The following is a 21,908-nucleotide window of genomic DNA, read 5'->3' on the forward strand; positions in this document are numbered from 1 at the left end:
TGGTGCTGATGCAGCGGGACGGGCTCACAAGCCTGTGGAGTGAGAGCACAGAAGAAAGCAGCCAAGCCTGGGACAACAGCTCAGACCGAGGGCTGAGTCTCCAGGGAGACTTTTCAAGCAGGCAGCAGCTGCATCTTCTGCTGAGAACTGCAGTTACTGCCAGGGGAAGGGGAGGGACTTGACTTAGAGTAGAGAGGACAAGTTGGCAGCAGCATTAGAGGGACTTTGATCGTGTACCTCAAGCTCCTATTTAGGCCATCTCCGTTTAACTTATCTTTGACTCCTGTAATCCCCCAAGGAAACAGTAAACACTCCAGCACTGTTGCCCAGTGGAAGAGAGCCAGGAGACAGTTTTAACATCTCCCATCAGAACAACAGAAGCAGAGGAGCTTCATCCTGCTGCACATCCCCCTTTCAGCTCAACTGCTCCTGGCACACCACAGCTGCCCCATGTCCTGGCAGGGAGCAGCTGGGAAACAGCTGGTATTGGGATGCAGGGACACACACTCAGCCCCACACAGGTATAAAATATCTTCCTAGTTTTCAACAGCACAGAAAATACCCCACAGCTTTTCACAGGCTGAATTGCCAGGAGTAGATCTTCAATCACTCAATCACTTCAAATATGGAGAAAGCAAAAATCCAGGCCATAAAATCCTGATATCTACACTACATCACAGAACAGAGGCAACTGTCAACACACTGGGAAATAGGAACCTACGATAAACACCTTCACAAGAAATGGTCCCTGTCAAAATAAACAGATGCATATTCCCACTTATTATTGCACTGCCATACACAGCCCAAGACTTATTTCCAGACTCAAATGGTTCATTATTAAGGAGAATAAAAAAAAAAAAGGAAATGAAGATAGAATCACAAAGGGAAAGCACCTTGAGTGAACACCCTCTGCTTCATGTTTTAACACCTGGGGGAATAACACAAATCTGACCACTGGAGCAGCAGCTCAAGGATCCCTGGCACTGCTGCACATGGAGATACAATTATATTAAATAGAACAAACTTTGGTTTCTTCAACAGCTTTGAAATAAAACTCAGTTAAAAGGGAGAATGGGAATTTTTTTTTTTCCAGCTGAGAATCTATTTGTTTGATTTGGGCTTCAAAAAATAAAATAAAACAAAAAAATCAGTAAAGGAAATTCTCCTGCCTTTAAGCCTTGCAAAACTCATCCATCACCCATCTGTCCACCTTGCACCTCGTTATTTATTATTCAATACTCAACAAGCTAGCATGCCAGTTAAGATTTTCCCTGAAGAAAGCTGGCAACTAGACAGACAGCAACTGCTATCAAAATGTTACTTTTTGATATCTCTGCCCTTCCTCACTCTATCCCTTGTGGTGGGAATAAATACAAAATCTTTAAAGTAAATAAAACACTTTTTAATGAACCAGCAAAAGCAAGAGAAAAACAAAACTAAACAGAAGTCTGTTTTCTTTAGTCAGATTTTATCAGTGCTCCATTAAATCACCCTCCTCCTGAGTTCTCACCCATAAGAGAAAAATCTGGTCTCGGACACATACAGGCTTCTGGATACAAGACACATCTGTTGTTCAAACCTCAGGTCCAAAGCATAACTACAGCCATCATGCTTCTTTTCCAGGCATCCCTCTAATGAGATGATTTAGTTTAGTGGATGCTGAAAGAGCAGCTACCATAACCCAGAAGCCTCATCTCAGCTGGTTGCTGCTCAAGCCAGAGCAGCCAGCAGCACTGCCAGGGCTGGGTCCATCCCAGGTGACACCAACACCACGACCTCCTGCAAGCACAGAGGAAGCCTAAAGGTCAGTGTAAATGCAGCCCCCATTCACCAGGGACTGCCTGAAGGTCCCCTTAATGTCAAGGGGACATTCCCAAAAGCAGTATCACTTTCTGGCTAGAATATGCTGGCAGCCTACAGTCAGCTTGGCTCTGCAAGTAGGTATTCCAGCAAGAATTCCCCAGTTCACATCACACTGCACATGACAGTGGTGCCCAGAAGCATCTGTCCCAGCCAGGCCTCCTGGTGCCCCAGGCCAGTCACCCACTCCTCCTGCTCTCAGCTGTCACAGTGCACAGGCTGCCTGCACGGGCAGCACTTGGCTTTTGGGGCAACTGACTGTGCCATGCATTTGAACCATGTTCAAGGATATCTAGCCCTGGACTTGGATCCTCACCGCCCAATGCACTAAGAGATAAACACACAGCTGCAGCTTTCACCTCCTCTTCTATTTCAGGCTTTGCAGAACAATTTAACAGTGGGCACCACTCCCAGCCTGAGGGTTAGAGCCCCACAGGGCAGCTCAACATGGAGGCTCACGCTGTCCCGTGTTAAAACACATATCTTAAAAAGAAAATAAAGCCCCAGATACCCCTGAAAATAAGGCCTTTCCCCCCTCCACTTTCCCAGACAGAGAACAACCTTGTGGCAAAGATAGAACAGGGTAAACAAAGTACCTTCCTCTCTATGATAACACCTTCCTATTTTTGTATCTTGCATCAAATAACATCCTCCTTTATAACACTCACAGCAAGAAAATTTATCATGAAAAACATAAGACAGAAAAGGTGAGATTTTTTTTGCATTCTCTTATCTCAAAGTTCCCTGCTTGTCAGAGTTTCACACATTGGCTGATGTGTCTTTCATGTAATACATGAATATAATTTATGCAGGAATGTATCTGCAAGTGCGTGTGTTTAGGGGTATCTGTCTTGTGCACGCATACAGGTACCTCTGCAAGCAAACAGCTTACACAGAGCCTGTGTGAATAGTTAGATTTGATGACTATGGGGGAAAGCTCAGTTAGTTTTCCAGACTAGTGCTTCTCCAGAGCCGGGCTCTTGGTGCTCAAGCGGAGAGCAGGCAATTTGGGAAGGAACCACACAACTGTGTCATGAACTGGGCTTTGGTACAGAGGCTCACACAAGTGATGCATGGTGATTGCCATCCTCAGCTGCACCTGAGAAGCTTCAAGCACAAGATAGTCGTGGCACTTCCAGGTCAGTCATGTGCCAAAAGGGATATGGACCCACAGCAAAAATCCATAGACACCAACACCCTTCTCAGCCATTCACCAGAAGGACCCTGTCACTACTGTGGGTGACAGCATTCACCAAAATTTTAAAACCAAAGCAAAGTTAATCTGAGATTTGGCAAATATTTTTTTAAAAAAATGCACTGGATTTTTGAGTTGGTTTGATTTTTCTTAAATACCCATTTCTCCCTCCCAAATGCCTCATTTTTTATTTTTTTAATATTCCAGTAACTTACACTAGTAATCTAATGTCTTCATTCCCAAAATTCATTATGATCATTAAAGGTTTAAAGCCCACTCAGCAGTAAACCAAGATAAGGAGTAAATTATTTCTCTCTGGCTACGCTGCCAGGAGGAGGGAGAAGCCCTGGACACCCACAAAGGCATCGCACCCACTGGTGCACACACAGCTGTATCAGGCCTTGGTAATGGAAAGCTGCATCTTCTTCAGTCTCCCTGACTGAAGCATCATGTCACCTATCATATCAAGTAACTGCAAATGATAAAAAGAGATGTCATACAAACAGTGCTTAGCTCTGCACGCACACCCAAAGCGCAGTGTTCTGGTAGGGAAATGGTCTTTTCAAATATCTTGTCTCTAGAAACAGCAGCACAGTCTAAAAATGTCAGTTATTTCATAAATATAAAGTAGCAAGACTTGCACTTCTCCCTGTTGTTTTTTTTTATGAATCTGCTTTACTCCTTTAGCTGCTTACTCATTTGCACTTACCTTTTAGTCTGATCATGTAAAAGGTTTTGGAACAAGTACAGAGGAAGAATAAAAACATAATGGTTTCTCACTGCTCGAGGGCATAACTCTAATTAAAAAGAACATTCTTGCTTTTAGCACCCGGACTTCTCTCTCCAAAATCTGAACTTTGACATTTTCAAACTGAGATTTAAAACAAGAAAATAATTCTCAGTGCCATGATGAAGGACTGCCTGCATTGTACAGCGGGAAAGAGGAGGGGTAAGGGAGAGAGAGGTTCAAGGCTAATAGACTTATCAGGGAATTTGAGTTAGGAAAATGCAGATTTGCTCATCAGCAAGACCCCAGCTCACATTCACACATCAGCACTGAGGTAGCAGCTCTGTGCAATGCTGGAGTCCCTGCACGTATCTGTGGATGTGCTGCTCTGCTTAAATGGGCATGGGCACTAATACACAAGCACTGAACAGTGTATTTACCCCTGTACACTGCTGTGATGTGAACTGTTATGCACCAACACACTTTATACTCTGTCTGAGTCTGTAACACTGAAGAAGGGAGAGAAGGGGAATATGGTCAGGTTTGGAATCAAGAGTCATTGAAAACAGCAATTTGGAAAGGCGCATGACAATTACAAAATTGGTAGCAATATAAAATTAACTCATGCTACTCTATTTTAACTTCAACAGATTACACATCATAGTTCATTTCCCCTTGTAACAACTCAATAAAGGAGCAATTAAATCCTTATCACCTCCAACCAATATTAGTATTAATTTCATTTTAAATATCAATATAGAAGAAACATTTACTAGCAGCAAATAAAATCCCACACATATATGGATTTCTATGTTGAAAATCGGTACATCAGCGAATGTGAACAAATGACAATTACTTCAATAGTCCATATCCAGCACATATTCCTTGACAATGCACATGTAGCTGCATCTAATGTGACAAAGTTGGAGGATTTTACAAGCGGAAAATATGCACCCCCATGGGCCAGGCTGCCCACTGCAGTGCCCCTGTAGGAAAGGAGATTCTCCATAACTCAGCATTAACCTGACTGGCAGAAGCACTGAGCTTGCAATGGAGAGAGCTAATGAGTGCTATCAGAACAGCACATGTTGCCCATAGAAACATTTGTTCAAGGAGCATCCATGTGATAGGACATGCTGGAGAACTCAGAAGCAGCTGCAGGATAATTTATTTTTGATTTGGAGTCCTCATCCTGGATAAAAACGTTAACCAGCTTCTAGATGATTGACCAGTTTCATCCATCAGATACTTCAAAGGAAAATAAAGCCACTCTGGAAACGTTACTATAGGCAGATTTCCCTCCCCCCCCCTTTGCTTTTTTTTTTGCCTACAGGAGAGGAAACACTTTATTCAGTATTCATTTGTAACAGCAAAAATGCACATGCATTTGGATGAAAACTTGAAAAGCTGGACAAGAGTTCAGCAGTTCTACAGAACTACAGGCCCCAGACTTTCACACAGTATTGAAGGGAGAGAGGAGATATGGACCACCCTCTCCACCAGCAATGGGGGGTTTGGCTGCTTTGGGAATGTCCATCAAAGCACTGCAGAATATTGCAATCATTGTCCTGCTGGGGTTTAGTTTATTTTGGGTTTTAATTGTCTCTAGCAGTAATGTCTAATGAGGAGAGAGGCTGTGAAACCCCCCACCGTGCCAGCACACACAAGAGGTTTTTTTCAAATCATTTAAGAGTGATTTAGACACTTGAAAAAAAGCCCCAGACCTCAACTAATTGTTTGCAACTAAGATATGGCCCAATTTCAATTATTCCACTGATTGATCTTTAAGTGATAGATTTTCAAAAGAACCTAATAAAGAAAAGTGTCCAGTTCCCATTAAAATGTAATGGGATTGATACCTAATCTGTTCAGGCTCCTTGGAAAAATCCAGTTTAAATTAATCTGTGGAGAAGCTTCACACTTTTGAACAAGTTAGTAGCATTTACTCTTACACTGCATAAATCTGATGAGTTCTAAATAAGATGCTCCTAAAGCATCTGTCCATATGTCTCTGTCCTGGACAACACCATCCGTTCTAATCCAGTCCTGGACTTGGGCAATAGAAATCCCCCAATTTTCACTAACAATATGTTAGCTTTGCCATATGGAAAAAAATATGCAGTAATGAGAGTGGTGACAGAGCCAGATTTCTTTCCATATGTAATCTAGAGTATGACAGTCTCTTCGGAGGAGAAAGCCAGGTACAGCCCATGTATGTCCCTGCAGGGAGAGCCCAAGTTGCCTAGCAAACACATTGTAAAAAACTCTCACACACTGCCTTCCATAGGATGAATTCCCTGCATAATTATTTTATAGTGTTGTATCCAGATACGAATGTTTGGTTGTCTGCCATGAGTACTAAGACTTCAAACTGCAAGCGAAAACCTGATTATTCAGTATTACTGAGAATGCCATTCTTAGAGAAATTCAGCAGTCTCCTGATGGGATTTTATCAGTATTTCAGCAAAACAAAAAAAAAAAAAAAAAGGGATGTATCATTTATGCAAAAAAAATAAAATAAAATAAAGCATGGTTATGAATTTGTGTCCTTCCAGTGTTAGTGTTAATGCTGCTAATAGGCATCTTCAGGCTCAAAGGGGTGATGCAGCTGACATAGCTGGGGAGATAAGTGAATATTTGCCCGTCTTTGCTTAACAGAACGTGGGTTTCGGTTGCAGGCAAGAGTTTAGTGATCACAACGTGCTTCTCTCCTACCCGTTTCCTCGCAGATCGAAAGCTCTGCAATCAAAGCAAAAAACCAGAAATCCAGGAAAAAGATTTGGCAGATTCCCAGTTGTTCAGCTCAGCAGTTCATCCTCATTGTCTCACCTCATCAGTCTGTGGAAATGACTATTCCAGGTCAAGCACAAGTCCAGAGGACACCTCCATTGAGCTGAAAACAGCTTTTTACCTGAGCAGCAGCAGAAACCCCCACTGTGGGTGCAGATCCTGCCCAGGTCTCTGCCCACCTGCTGGCAGGAGCAGCAGAAGGCAAGCTGGGATTTAACTCCCTGGAGTAAAGCCTGGAGATGTGCAGCTGAGGTTGACTTGGGTCCTGGTGATCCCGGCCTTGGATTACTTAAGGCAGACCTCTACCAACACACGTTAAGGCAGCTCTCAAGGAAATGACTTTGCTTCAGCTGAGGACTGGATAAGAGAGACATAAATTATCTCCATAAATTATCTCCTGTGCTGGGATAATTCCTTTCCTCTGCAAGGAAATTCACGTCTCCAAATAAAACAAAGCGTCTTCCTTCCTACCATGGGTGTCTCCAAGCTGATGATCCTGTGTTCCCTATTCTAAGTGCTGATACAGCCCAGAAAGGTTATCTAATTACGGAAACAATACTTATTGGATGCACTAATGCTTCTGCAATTTTAATAGCAATATGATAGCTAGGATTTATATTATTTTCCCTTTCTGATTAATTATTTACACAGAGACAAGCATAGATTATTAAGTATGTGTGTGCTGTGCCAGGCTGCAAAGAGATTTTTTAAAAAGAAAAGGGAAGAAATGGATTCTAAACCTTTTTGAAACAGTCATCCAAGAGTTTTGATATCCTGTGACCCAGCACTTTGCATCAAGGCTGCTGGTACATTGACTCAGAGGGCAGACTTGATCCAGGACACTACAGGTAATGTTGTAACTTCCCAGTTTGGTAGCAAGCTGTAGCAGGGAAAGAAAACACTAATGTCAACATATCCATCAAGGAAAGCTGTGTTTAGCTATAAACCTAACCAAATGCCACACAGGAGTGCGTGGCAGCTGGGAAACATCATAAAATTTAGGTAGTTTTGCACTGGCTGTTCACCTGTTCTCCATGTAACGCATCCCCAGGGTGCTAACTGGAATCAGGAGAAAACTCAGGAATAGCCAAGGCTTCAGAGAGACATCTGTCAACTACCCAACCCATTTCAAAGCATACATTTCCCCTCCTTTTAGTAAAAAACCCCCTAACACTTGTCTAAAATTTTTCATATTTTCCTAAGGTCAAGTAATTCTTGGAGATTTACCCCAATATAATTTAACAGACAAGTCAGATAATTATTGCTAAATGGCAACATTGAGCCTGGCCAGCTATTCAGGGATGATCTCATTTTGAGTATTTCATTAAAAAAAAAAATCAAAGTAGCCTAAGACACTCTTAAGGCTACAGATAAAATTCTGCCCTTTATAGAAATCTTAAAAACATGGCCACTGTACAACCATTCAGCTTGAAACACAAACCTCTGCTTAACATCTGTGCAATTCCTCTGCATTTGTTTATCATTCTGCATACCAAAAAGCACTTTGCTAACTTTCTGCAAGTCCAGATGTTTATATGAAATGGTGCTGCTATCCTCCTTTGCTGCAGTGGTAAAATTAATAAGAGGAGATTCCTAAGGAGGAAAAAGACAAATCTTTTTGCTTATGTCATTAAATTCATTCAGCCTGGAAAGAAATTAATCCTATCAAGTTTTAATCAGGTGGTGACTTTGCTTTGATTTGTGAATAACAGTTTTAATAAAAGATATTTCACAGAACAGAAGAGTCTCTAGTGCAAAAATGCCCCACAGCCTCCTCCTCTGACTGGGAATTTCTGGTCATTAAAAAAAAATACCCAAAAGCAGAACTATCACTCCCTACCTCATCTGCAGCTATGAAAATGTGAGTAAGTGGTCAGAGGAGAGGACAAAAAAAGTGAGTCCTTGGAAAAAGGGGCTGGAAAAGAAAAAATCTAATTAGAGCAACTCTAAAATCCCACCACCACCTCACAGGTTAGGGGGGAACAAAAGCAGGATTCTATGAGCCTTAGCAGGGCACGTGGTTCCTTCTCACATCTGCTTTCACAGCATCGCAGATGGATTAAGTAAATCACTCCAGGCATAAATGTACCCCAATAGATGGAGGGCATTCCTCCTCCCCCACAAGGATCAGGCAACTGAAGCTGCACAGGCTGATCCACCAGCCTGATGGATCACGGACCATGCTGTGGCAGGGGAGGGAAGGATCCCTGCCTGTCCCCACACAATACCCTCCAAGTGGCTGGAGGACAGAGAGATATGAGATCCCTCCCAATCCCTACCACTGGAATGCAGATGAGCCACCAATTCAGTGCCTGGAGAGGAACTACATGGGGTAATAGCCCATGTCTGCACAAATACACCTGCAGAAGGGGAAGAGATTTGGGAACAGAAACATGCTTGTATCATACAACTCATAAAAGTCATGGTTTAGCTGTGGAGTGATTCTACAGCCACAGAAAGAGACATGATCCACACCAAAGGCTGCAGAAACATGGACTAAAGATGAATTCCATCTTGTTCAAGACCTAGAGGGAAATAAGCCACTCTGGGAAAAGAGCAAGAATGGGGTAGATGTGATTATATGGGAACTGTAAGTAATATTTTTGGTATCTTCACAGCCTTGGGTGGTGGGGAAGGTGACACACATCAAGGTAAAACAGAAAGCAGAAATACTCAGGGATGGGAAAGCAGAAATACTCAGGGATGGGAAAGCAGAAACATTCTCGAATGCCCGTGGTGCCTGCAGTGACGCTGCAGCGTGGTGAGCATGGCAGCAGCATCTTCCTTGTGCAAATCACCCCTGCTCCTTTGGCTACGAAGTGCAGTCCTGGAGCAGGCTGGGCTGGGAGCAAGCACCGCTCTGCCTGCGAGGAGACAAGGCAGATCTAGACAGTATTCCTGCCCCCTCTATTTTCTGGTGAGGACTTCACAATAGAGTAAATCTCGGGTAGCAATGAGACCTGCTGCGCAGGGGAAAGCTGAGTATGACTGAGAAACCCTTCCATCACACTGTCACAGAAAGCAAGTTCCCTGGGGCTTGAAGGAAGGCTGTGCCTTAAACGATTTGCTCTTTGACGGGCTTTTTCTTTGCAATCAGCATGTGAACTTTGAAAAACTACCGGTTTGGTTTCCAGAGTGTGCAGTCCTGAGCCCACCAAACCCACGCAGTTCCCTGCTCCCCCTGCGCACGAGCCGCCTGATTGGCAACCCTGCCATAACAGCCTCCCTGCAATTTCTACATTATGTATTGTATTAAAAATAATATGCTTCTGATTTTAAAAAAGAGTTTTTAAAAAGATGCCATTGGAACATCGCCTTCCTAAAAGCTAAAAAGATGCATTTTTAGTAACACAAATATAAGAAAAAAAGTCTGAAACAGGGCAGTATGGCACACCTGTGCATTGCAGACATGGAGTAATGGGTCCCTCTGAAACCAGTGGTGTTTGGGGTAGGAGTTGAGGCTCCATCAGGGTCAGTGGAAAGGTAGGAGAGAAAGGTTTTCCTGAGGGGGACCCTGCACAGCTGATTGCAGGGCAGTGGCTGAGTGTCATCCAATGCAATGAGCACATTGCAGCAGGAACTGGTGGGCTCTGCAAGACCCAGCTTCAGCTGGAGAAAAGGGCTGGAGTCAGGTGTGATCTGCTTAAAAGGGACTCCTCACTGCCTGTGTGAACCGGCTCAAAATCCCCTCAAAGCCTGATCTCCATGAACAGCCATGATTCAGGCTCCAGCACACACATGACAGACGTTGTCCCCTTGATTACACGTGCAGCCTCTGGTGGACCAGAGAAGTGAACCAAGTCCCCACCTGTTACCTCTACAGCTGGACCAACCCTATTCTCCTTGTGCCCTGCAATATCCCATATTGATTTCCTCCTGGTCTCTTCCTCCAAGGGCCCCACTGCTGTTAACGTTTCTCACCCTCTAGGAGAGGTGCAGAGGACTAGTGCTGAGCAGCAGTCTCAAACCCCTTCTCATGGAACTAGCTTAGTCTTTGTTGCACTGTATTTACTTCTGTTTTCCAAGACTAGGGAAAAGCAAACAATGTAGAAAACCTTTAATTTCACATTTTTTTCCCAGCTGGTAAAAATGATAGCTAGATATGCACACATCAGTATAATCATCTCCCAAACAAATGGCACAATGACAAACCGAGGGGGCGGGGAGAGGGGGAGCAGAGCACAAGCTGGTGTTTTCAATTTAGAAAGTATGCATTATTTACACTGCCATTATTCCACTCAATTTGAGTTCACGCTTTAGTCCTAATTTCAGTATAATCAAAGTCAATGAATATTTAATCAGCATTGCTTCCAGAAATTGAGTAATGCCATTAACATAATGTCCCCAGGACTTCATCGCCCGATTTTCCTCAAAAGCATGGGACTTCCACTCTTCCTGCCCTTCCCCCCCTTACTTTAACCAGTTGATGCTCTGATCTCCACCTTTGATGGGTTTAACAAGGTAGAACCTGCCCAAAATGGGAGAAGTACTTCCCAAATGCAGAGCTGTCTCACCACTCATATTGACCCAGCCCCAGGATAGTTAATAAAAGTAGAGCATTTCACTTCAGTATGGCTCAGTATGGGAAAGCATCATAATAACAATAATCCATTTGCACTTCTGGAACACTTTTCAATAGAGGGGCTCGAGTCATTCTGCAAACATTAATTAATGCCTTCCACTCCCCTGCAAGGAAGACACTTATTTAGGTGATAGCTAATCTACAGATAGGAAAATTGGAGCATGATGAGGTTAAGTGCCTGGTTTACAGCCACCCAGGAATCCAGCAGCATTTGGGCAGAAGTTTGGAGCTCTGAGTGGCTCCAGGCTTCCTTTTCTAACCAACAGACTGTGCTGCTTCACTAAAATAAGATCAAGAAAAGCAGCAGTACCCATGAATATTTATGAACAATAGAAAATTACAGCATAAAAAATTGTACAGACATTTCAGAGCTGCTAAGTGATGGCTTCAGAGCTGTATCTCTATGTGCACAGAGCATTCAGTAGTCTGTGCACACATGCCCCCTCCAGTGGGGCTGCATCTAATCTATCATCTTTTCTAACATGACTATCACTGTAATATCTCAGCAATGCCTTCAGCTGAAGACCTATCACAGCATTCCATCTATCTGGGCTGGTTTATAAAGCTTTTCTCCACGGTGCTGGAAAATCTGTGGGGCATATGGTTTAAAATACTGGATAAATTCCCCACTTTCCCTTCTGTAAATCTAGATAGAGCTTTAATGCAATCTTTATCAGTAATGAACAATCTCTTGTTCTCTCATAAAATTAGAATTAATCCTTTTTTATGTTAATAAGGAAGGAACAAAGTTCAATTTTTTTCACACTCACAACACATGCAGTTGTTAAGTCTGAGGTTATGTGTAGAAAATACTTTGAAAGGTATTCTAACCTGATTTTTTAGAGGATTTGGGTAGTTTAGGATCATCACACTTTCATAAACTCTTCCATGAACAAGTTCTTACTTTGTAACAGTTGACTACAGCTTCTCCAAAGGTCCCCAGTTTGCAAATCTATCCATTGTTCTCACCAAGCTCCAGTGTGGCACAGGCTCACCTCAAGGCAGGTGCTCTTTTCAGTAATGACATTAAGGATCACTTTGGAACTGCTGGAGATTTCTGGGTAGTATGGGTGCACATGGCACATGGAAAATTTCAGTTCCTACCTCTAAGAATGGCCTTAAGAAATACTTTCTCTAAAAGTTCTGCAAAGTTGTTCAAGTCCAAAACCAGTAACACAAATATGTGATTATTTTGTTGTATTACATCATGGTTGTGACCAACTCAAGTGCAGTCCTGCTGATCTGGCCATGCATTTAGGCCAAGGTTGGCAAGAATGAAGTAGCATCTGATGAATTTACACTCCAACTTCATGTAATTATCCTGATGCAGGTAAATATGAAGATCGAATTTGCAATCATTCACAAAGCCTTATTCTTGACTCATGTCAAGAGTTTGCTCTTGCAGATGGAATGGAGGAAATGGTGCAGCTGGAACAGGGATGGAGGAGTAAAAATATGCCTGTAGAGGGGATGAAGAAGTATTTTGCTTGAGCAGAAGTGGGGAAGTATTTGTTATAACAAGAAAGGCAGAAAAACTTGGTCAGATCAGAAGCTCAAGTCAGCAGCAAAGAACAGCTTGTACATGTCACTTTGGCATTAACTACCAGAGAATGAAAGTCCCCCTATAATCTCAAGGAAAGCACTTCTATAAGGCCAGGTAGCATTTTTCCAACCTATGTCACTCTTAATAACAAGTATTTTGAAGTCAGAAGATTAATGGTTCTGTGTAAGTGACATATTCTCCTGTCTCCTGAATGAAGTTGACTCAGCCATGCTCCACCAACACCCTCTAACATCATAATGGCTTTAAACATTAGCCTTAGAAAACACCACTACCATCCTGGCTGAGAGTAAGTAAACACAGCACCAGCTGTCTTTCAGCAGTAGCAGGAATGAAACATGGTGGTTCAGCACTGGAAAAATCCCACCTTCCCCAGCTCCGAATGAAAACCAGTGACTCTGACAACATCTAGAGATACTTCCCTTTGAAGGAGAACCAAGCAGTCTCACTCATGTCTATTCTGCAGCTCACCAACATCCACAGAAGGACAATCAGCTCTTGCAGTGCTGCGGGGAAGGCATTTCACAGGGCAGTTCCTGACAGGCACAGTAAGAGTTAAGCTGGAGGGTGGGGGAGAAGCCAGAGGATTGCCACAACATATCATCAGTGGGACTATTAATAGGGTTCAGGTTATAACTTATTCATGAACTTCTGCACTTTTAACTCCTACAGTATGGCAGGGTAACTCGGGAACACTTATGAATGACACTACTAATGCACCAAAAAGAAAGGAAACACATCTCTGCTGCTGTTGCACATTAAACCTATATATTGCTCTTCAAGACTATAGCAGATCAGTCGAGCAGACATGGATACTACTGTTAAAAGATCGGCCCTCAGTGCATCACTACCCCCGCTGGGCCTCAGATGCCTTTGGCAGATACACAGTACATTAAATCTTTTAATCTTGGCTATACTTGCATAACTTGCTGTATGATTCCTGTTTCAGCAAACACTTATGAGCACTGTCAGACTCAACACGCAGCACCCGTCTCTGCAGCGCCCACGGCCGTGGAGGCCCCGGGCCAGCAGAGACATTTCCCTTGCTCTTTGCAAGGCCAGTGCAATTCCCAGCCATGCCCTTCCTTAACTGTGCCCCAGTACAACCCACAGCAAACTAATGCTAATCAACTGGGACAAAGCAAACAACCCAAAAAGCTTTGCACCCTGAAACATCCATTCCGTGTGTTTTGAAGTCCACACCCACAGAGGGGTTTTGAACGACCTTGAGGGTGGGGGAGAACAACCACTTGCACCAGGAGGTTATGGCTGACCAGACAGCACCTGAAAAATCAAAATGGAGTTCATAGAAACTTGAAGACCCAAATTCCTATTGATATTTTAGTTCCTGGAGGGGACTGATATTATCGTGCAAATAATTTAGGACTTAATAGATATGGCAAAGCTGGTGGGGTGTGTCAGTAGCAAGGGTGAGGAAAAAACATAGATATCCTCAGGGACCAAGTTTATTCCTCTCACCTACACTCCTGGCAAGAGATTTAGCACTTGTCACTGGTCACTGTTTTATCTCTAGTGTCTTAATTGTCTTCCTGCTAGTTAGGGCTCATTGTATGTTATATTGATTGTTTTTTCCCCACTAATTGACTGTGTGGTTGTTGGGTTCTTTAATTGCCATCCTGAAAGGCACTGTAAATTGTCCTGCATCAACATTAGTGAGGTTAAAAAAACAAGAGTGGTGCAAGGAATTTCAGTGTTGATACAATGGGGAAATATATCAAGGCAGGCAGCTTCTGTCCCCAGCCCAGTCACACAGTCTAAATGCTGGAATTTACCTATTTTCCATTGAACTTATCATAAATACACAGATGAAGACATGAAGCATGTTCTGTAACCCCAACAAGAAGATCCTTAGATATCTCCCTAGGCTCATGGGAGAAAAAAACTCTTTGCAAAGGAAAGGCTCCACCTTCTGGAAACACAGCTGCCACCAAACCTACAAGGTCTTGGAGAGCTCTCAGCCAACTCATCCTAACGTTGTACACCAAAAAGGAAGATTTTCGTATTAGATTCTGGATTCAAGCTCTGGTTTTGAATCATATTCTGGTTCATTATTCATTAACCCAGATGATAGATGTTCACAGCATGTCCTTTCCAACACACATGTGTTTCCTGGTTCCTCCTCCAGTTATCTGAAGTCTGATCCAAGCCACAGAAATTAATGGGTATTTGCTCTAGACTTCCACAGGCCTTTTGGTTCAGATTTTAAAACATTTAATGCTTCTCACAAACCTAAAGATACAGACAGGGACCAATGGAGATTTTCCAAGTCATCTAATTCTTACTAATTAGCTTCAGCCATGTTAGAGCCTTTGAAAGTTTGACAAAGCACTCACAAGCATTTTTAGACAGTGAAATTGCTTTACCTGAATCAGTCCTCCAGCTCCTATATCTGCAAACATTGTCTGCATATGCAAACCCAAACTCTTAAACCAGCTACTCTGGACAGGATGAGTCAGCCCTGCAATATATTTAAATGCTCTGGAGATGACAGAAGACTACGAGAAGGAAGATTAATTAAAGACCTAGACAAGAAAAGACAAAAACTTTTTTTAAAAAGCATTTAGCAGTGAAAGGCACTGGGCATTATTTGAGGCTTATTGAATACATGCTGGCTCTCTCTTTTCTGGAATAGCATCAATACTGCAATTGATTCCAGGCCTTTTCTTAGAAGAATCCCAGTTCTAATTTAATCCTATTGAGCAGCAGTCAAAAGCCCATCAAGGGAGGAATTCCGCTCATTTTAGCAAAACATCCAAACAGTGGTGGGTTTGACAAAACCAAAAGATAGGATGCATTTTGCCTATATTTGAAGGGTAACTATGACTGCAGCAGGCCCTGTTGCTGCCACTGCCTACTCCCAAGAATGCAACATCCAGGACCTTGCTTGTTTCCCTATTAAGGCAACAAAAATGCTTGGCTTAGTTTTGTGTAAAAATGAAAAAAAAATTTTTAAAGATGCTAAACTATTGGTGCCTGGTGCTTCCATTTCTTTCCTTTTCTTTTTTTTTTTCCCCTAGGTAAGAAAAAATCCCTCCCTGCCTATGCAAACATTCATGAGGAGACAGTTAAAGGTTCTTTTTCACAAGGTCCTTTTTCATCTGAGTATAACCATCCTGATAACCTATCCAAGTGCAGTCCCATTTCTCAGCACCTTCACACTGACCCAGTCAATACAGGAGGTTATGTTTCAGCTGACGAGAATATGCTATGAAAACTTATGTTTGCTATTCCTACTTACACTGACCTCTCTGTTATTCCTTCTCACCCCTCCTAGATGTAAGAAAAGCAACAGAAGAAGAATCACCCCCTTGACGCTTGAAATCTATCCCCCAGCCTTCTCCAAATCACTTGAGTGGTTCTTACTGTAAGCGAGGAGCCAAGGGAGTGTATGTGTTGTCCTGCCACATTTAAACACCTTTCTTTAATTTCAGGACTCTGTTCTTGAACTTTAACGGAATGATTAGTAATGTGCTGCAGTAGCAGAAAGAGGAGGAATGGAACCGAAGCAAGGAAAACCTAGGGATGCAATCCCATCCATCTTCAGATGCCACATCCTCAACAATATCTGCTGTGACCACCAATTCATTAGACTGATGCAATCTATCCAGTAATAGCCCACAGCCCGTCCCTGCTGCCTCCACAGAGCAGCTTGTTAACCACTTACAAGGTAGCAAGTCAATGCAGAACCATTTTTCTCAGGCTTCATGGTTTCCCAGCATTAACCTTATTAACCTTTAAGCACAGCAAAAGGGCTGTTTATTTGCTTAAACATCTGCTTTGGATTTAAGTGATAAGCACGTGGTAGGAGCAAGTGGAAAAGGGAGGAACACCTTGGGTGGTGCTGGCCTGGCCTCTCCCAGGCTGTTGGCACAGCACACGCCCATCAGCCCTGGGAGGACAGTCGAGGTGGACTCTGTTTCATGACCTGAGGAAGTGCTGGGTTTAGTTGGGCTTTTTTTCACAGGAGGGGGATGGAGGAGTTTCTATTTCTTTGGATCCTGCTGTCCTGTGCAGATGTTCTGTTTGGCTGCACTTTGCTGTTTTATCTGCTAATGGACCAACTCAGTACTCATCTTCTTCTTTCAGAGTTCTGCATTTACGTGTATCCAGGGTATCCAAACTCAGCCCATAGCTTTACTTTCTCCTAAAACTCAGACAAAGGCACAATTCTTTGGTGTTCTTTTTGCCACCTCTTTTATCAACCTGTCCCTGTTGTTCTCAGACTAGCTTGGATCAACTTCTCACTAAAACTGGATTCACACTGGGCAGCTTAAAAAAGAATCATACATGTGCATGCACACACAAACCAACCTAATATACATCTAATTCTAAGGAGCTGATGGCTACTTAGATCAGTTCACTTTCTAAATGAGAATAGATGAAATACTTATCAGTGAAGTCTACTCAGTGCTTCTGCAGCTTTGTCCAATGCTCAGGTATTTTGAAATATTTCCATCTTCTGCCAGTTCAAGCAGAATCGGTTTCTCTGAATATCTTTAACTCTCCCCTTCCTCCCAACACTGAGGCCCATTCTCCCCATGTCTTCTACTCCAGTCTCATCACCTATTGGAAATTCCACAGGGAGAAACAAGAAACAAGTGTTCTCCTTTAGCCATACATAGTGCTGATGTCATGTCCTGTATGTGATACCAACATTATTTAACTGCAAACCTGATCTGATGCTCCACACTATATCCTAGCTCTATGCTTTATTGTAGGAACACGAATAGACAGCGTGGCAGGGGTTCTTAAAATGAGAAAGGGAGCAGAGACAATCTCCAAGAGTTTTATATCTGCATATTGAGGTGCCTGACAAAGGTTTGCAAGCATATTTTGCCTGTGAACAGCACACTACCCACCAGTATTTGCTGTGTCTGAAGGTGCCAAAAAAGCAAGCTTGAAACACACACAGGGGAAGGACTGAGTTGAAAAAAAGCCAATTTAGTATCTTTCTGCTCCCAACAACCATCAAGCACATAAATGAGTCTTGCACTCTTCTTTCCTCATCTTCACTCTGTGGCCACTCTCCAAAGAGAAGGCGGTGTGATGAGCCAGAGGAAAGCAAAGCAAAACATCCCTGTTTCAAGATCTCATTAACTGGGAAGTTAATAAGTGCACTGAAGCTTTCATTCCTAAAGCTGAAACACGAAAAGTTGAGAGTAGAAAAAAATACTTCTAAAGTGTCAGAATTTTTATTTCTCATCTTTAATGGTGCCTCTGTACATTTTTAATATCTGCTCTTCCACTTGAAACCCACAGGAGAAAGGTTTAGGGAGCCAGAACTTACTGGAGTGCTTACATCCACATTTCAAAAACCAAAGCCTTCCCACAGAAAATAAGATACTGATTGAAAAACTGCATGAAGTCTGTCCTCCATATAATCTAGAAGCTTATTAGCTACTTTTTGACTCTTGAGCCATTAAGGTTCACTGGCTTCATGCCTTCAATCTCATCTCCTAATACCCTCTCTGGGCCAAAAATCTTCCTTAGTCTTCCTTCCCTGATCCCCTCAGAACTTCACCTTTCATCTCTGCAGTGCAGAGGAGGGGAAGGAGACAAGGAGCTGTTCTATACAGCAGCTAGAGGGGGTCAGAGATTTAAATTTACCCAGAGGACAGATGATATATTTAAAAAAAAACAAACAAAAAAAACCAAAACAAAACCAAAACAAAACAACAAACCCCACCCAGAAACAAGCTAGATTCAAGGCAACACCAGTTGTCTTTGTTTCAAGAACAAGAACTAAGACAAAAGCCTATGATCATGACAACAGGATCCTTCCACTTTCAGCAAGAAAAAGCACCTGAACACTATGGTAAAGATTTACACAGTTTATAGTTAGCAAAAGGCTCAGGCTTTCTTTTACACAAAGGAAAACTAATCCTAAGGAAACCAGAAGGCTGTTTAATTTTTTAAGTCATCCACTATTAAATAAATAGAGGGCAGAATCAATGGCTTCTGCTGAAATTCAGCAAAACTTCCTTAGCATTTTGGAACATCTCTTTTAATTTCCATTGGGGGTGATTTTTTTCTGTTTCAAAATAAAATTTTTCTTTTGGAAGAATCAATAATCAAAGACCATAATTCCTCACTTGCTACGTGTTTATTTGCTTCCAACTTCTTAAGATCAATGTACTTATGTCTAAAAATAATCACAAGTGCTACTAAAAGTGCAAATAAATTCTAAGCAGCCTAGCAAAGCAATGCTCATAAACAATAGTCAATGTTCATAAGCAATCCTATGAAAACAGATGTGGTAAAGAATTAATTACTGCTTGTACTGTCTTAGGGCTTCAGATCACTACACAGGGTTGACCCAAATCATCTGCATAAGACCCTGGGGACATGCATGATCCCACTTTTCAGAAAGTCCCTCCACTCCAGTTTGTGTGTTAGCACTTAGCAAAAATTAAGAAAACCTTTTCATTTGCCTAAACTGGAGCCTAATAGGTTTTGGTTATTTTTCTCTCCTAAAAGTGCCTCTGGTACTTAGAAATCTGTTATTTAACTTGGATTCAAACTAACACCTGTTATTTTCAGAGGGAGAGAAGGGTTGGGCTTATCCCAGATCCTTGTCCAGCATACCCAGGACCACACTTGTGATTGTTATCACTGCCACCCATGGAATTGCCCAAGTAAAATCAGGACATCATCACTGCCATGGGAATCCAGTGTTTTGTCACAGGGTGCTGAAAACTGGTGCCTGGGAAAGAGCAGCAAGAGCTCCAGTTCATTCCTGTTCCAAATGCAACCTTTGCATCATTTATATTTAGAGTCAGGGGGACTGTACAGTATTTGTGTGCATCTGGCGTGGCTCCCTCCCCTTGAGAGCCTCCACTGCTCTGTCCTGAGGCCACAAAGGTCACTGCTGAGGAGGGGGGGAGTTTCAGTGTGTTCACATTAAGCCAGACTGATGTCTGAAACTTAATGAAAGTTTTGCTTTCTCTTGTGCTCTTCCTAATTTTCACTTTGGGTCACCTCCCTTTCAGCAGCAGAAGAGGCAAGAGGATTCATCCTGGCTGTTGGAGTCAGTTCTTCACAATAAATTACACTTAAAATTCCTTTTAATACTCTGCTTAGACATGCTGTAAGAGAAGAATGGATATCCCAAATAATTAAAATATGTTTAATTTGCATGGAGCTCAGGGCATTGTTCTGACATCAAACATCACTGTCAACCATATGTGGAATTTCAACTGCCAAGTGCTTCATTTATGTGAAAATTAGCTTAAGTGTACAAAGAATGAAAAATTTATGATTATTTCACATTTTAATAAATGCAGTGCTATGCATTAATTTAGACTTCTAAAACAATTTTGACAGTGACAAGGGAATCCTTCACAGACTAAGTGCTGTAGCATGCTGTGTTTCACATGTCCTGCGGAATTATGTGGTAGAGTGTTGAGGCAGTTAGATTTTTATGTTTTTAAACAAAGATATGATATGACTATATCACTTAAAATACTTCTTCAGTTCACTCTTTCCCCTGTTCTCCCATGAGAAACTACAGTACCTATCAATAGCTTTCAGACAGATTGGCATCTCGCATTACACAAAAATGTTTGCAGTGAGGAAAAAAAGTGCATATATTACATTGTTCAATATAACAGGCATTGGCAACTTTCCCCAGACTTTTGTTGTACAGGAAAATCACTTGGATGGTGACAGAATCTTCCACAAGGTGCTAAGATCTGACACCAGTGCATTATTTTTCATGAGTATCTTCTGTTCTTCATAATAAAAGACAATGCTACACCATTTCTCACTCCTTATGGGCCATATGGGCTTTCTCCAGACCTAAATGGCAATCCCACAATGTTTTTGTGTCTGGAGTACCCCAGACTAAGAGAGGAAACATTAGCAACACCTTAGGAGCTGCTTCTTCTCTTGGTCCAACCAGAGGTCCCCTTCAAATGCCATTTTTCATTTTGCATGACAAAATTAATAAAGCACTTCTGTAAACAGAATCGTAGATTAGTTTGGGTCGGAAGGGACCTTTAAAGGTCATCTAGTCCAACCCCTCTGCAATGAGCATGGACATCTTTAACAAACGCCTGAAATACTTTACAACCCCCCCAACTCAAAATATAAATGACACAAGGAAATAAGAGGATTTTAGCTGTTCTCAGCCCACACAACTCTGACTTTTGTGCTTTATAAGATCTGGCGTTTACAGACGTGTTAAACACAGTGCACTCCCCTCTCTGCATGTATTGCACGCTCAAAATCTACATTAAAAGAAGGTTATTAACACCATCCTGCAAGAGTTCAGAAAAGAGACCAAACCCAACTTCATTCTGCCATTTCCTAAGGTGGGGTTCTTTGAACAAAACTCTTTGGTGTATTTCCATTTCTTCTTTTTTATTTTTCTTTTTTTAAAAAGCAAACTTATAAAAATGGAAATTCTATCACATAGCCTCACCTTGAGCACAGATGAATTATAAACAGGGTTTGATCCTTCAGATCCACCTAGAGCTCTCAGCATGTGAGCTTATCTAGTAACCAAAAGCAGCAAAAAGCCTTCATCCTATCTGAGAATCAGCTCTGAAAGGAGATGAGATCAGACATATGCTTTGCTATTGGCTTTCATGGCTGTTTCCTGACAGCAAAATAGTACTAAGAATAAAGAACCTTAAGACCCATTCCAGCTGCTTTAAAAAAGGTATGATCTGGCAGGCACAGCTCCCCTGTAAACTCTGAATTGTGAGTCAAAATCCCCACTTCATGGTGAGGTTACTTACGGTGTGTGCTGTCAGAAAGCAGATCTTACTCCTCATTGCAGTAACACCGAGAGCGAGACTACTCTATACCAGGATAGGAGTAAACTTTCTCTCTGTCTGTCTTTGGCAAAAGAAAGCTTGATTTGGGAGGGGAACCAGTCACTTAGAAAATCCGCTCACTGGGTTGGACATGTTTATTTTGTATTTTGCAGGTCCACGACCTTTTGGATTAATGTGTGAAGGGCCATTCTCTCTAGATGGAAGCAGAGCCCAGGACACTGCTGGAGTCCCTCGTGTGTCATAGCTTGGTGGTTTGGATGCCACCAGCCAAGCACAGGCATTTCTAGACTGGGTGGGCAGGCACAGGCTGATGTGGTCCCACCTGCTCTCCCAGAGGAGTCTGGATTGAGGCACTCTTTGTATAGGCGGAAGGAAATCAAGGGAAGAAGGAG

General features: G+C 42.3%; 1 protein-coding gene and 1 long non-coding RNA gene across 2 annotated transcripts in view; one reads left to right on the forward strand and one right to left on the reverse strand.

The window, feature by feature from the left end:
- The window catches only part of LOC113949901 (BEN domain-containing protein 5-like), a 910,469-nt gene that overhangs the window by 279,798 nt on the left and 608,763 nt on the right, over positions 1-21,908 (reverse strand). The window lies entirely within an intron of this gene.
- LOC113949904 lies at positions 12,966-21,794 on the forward strand. Its single transcript, XR_003528609.1, has 3 exons — positions 12,966-13,004; positions 16,011-16,100; positions 21,669-21,794. It is a non-coding gene; the product is annotated as an uncharacterized LOC113949904 (long non-coding RNA).

This window comes from Corapipo altera, unplaced genomic scaffold, assembly GCF_003945725.1.
Source record: "Corapipo altera isolate COAL_440 unplaced genomic scaffold, ASM394572v1 112, whole genome shotgun sequence".
Taxonomy (NCBI): Eukaryota; Metazoa; Chordata; class Aves; order Passeriformes; family Pipridae; genus Corapipo; species Corapipo altera.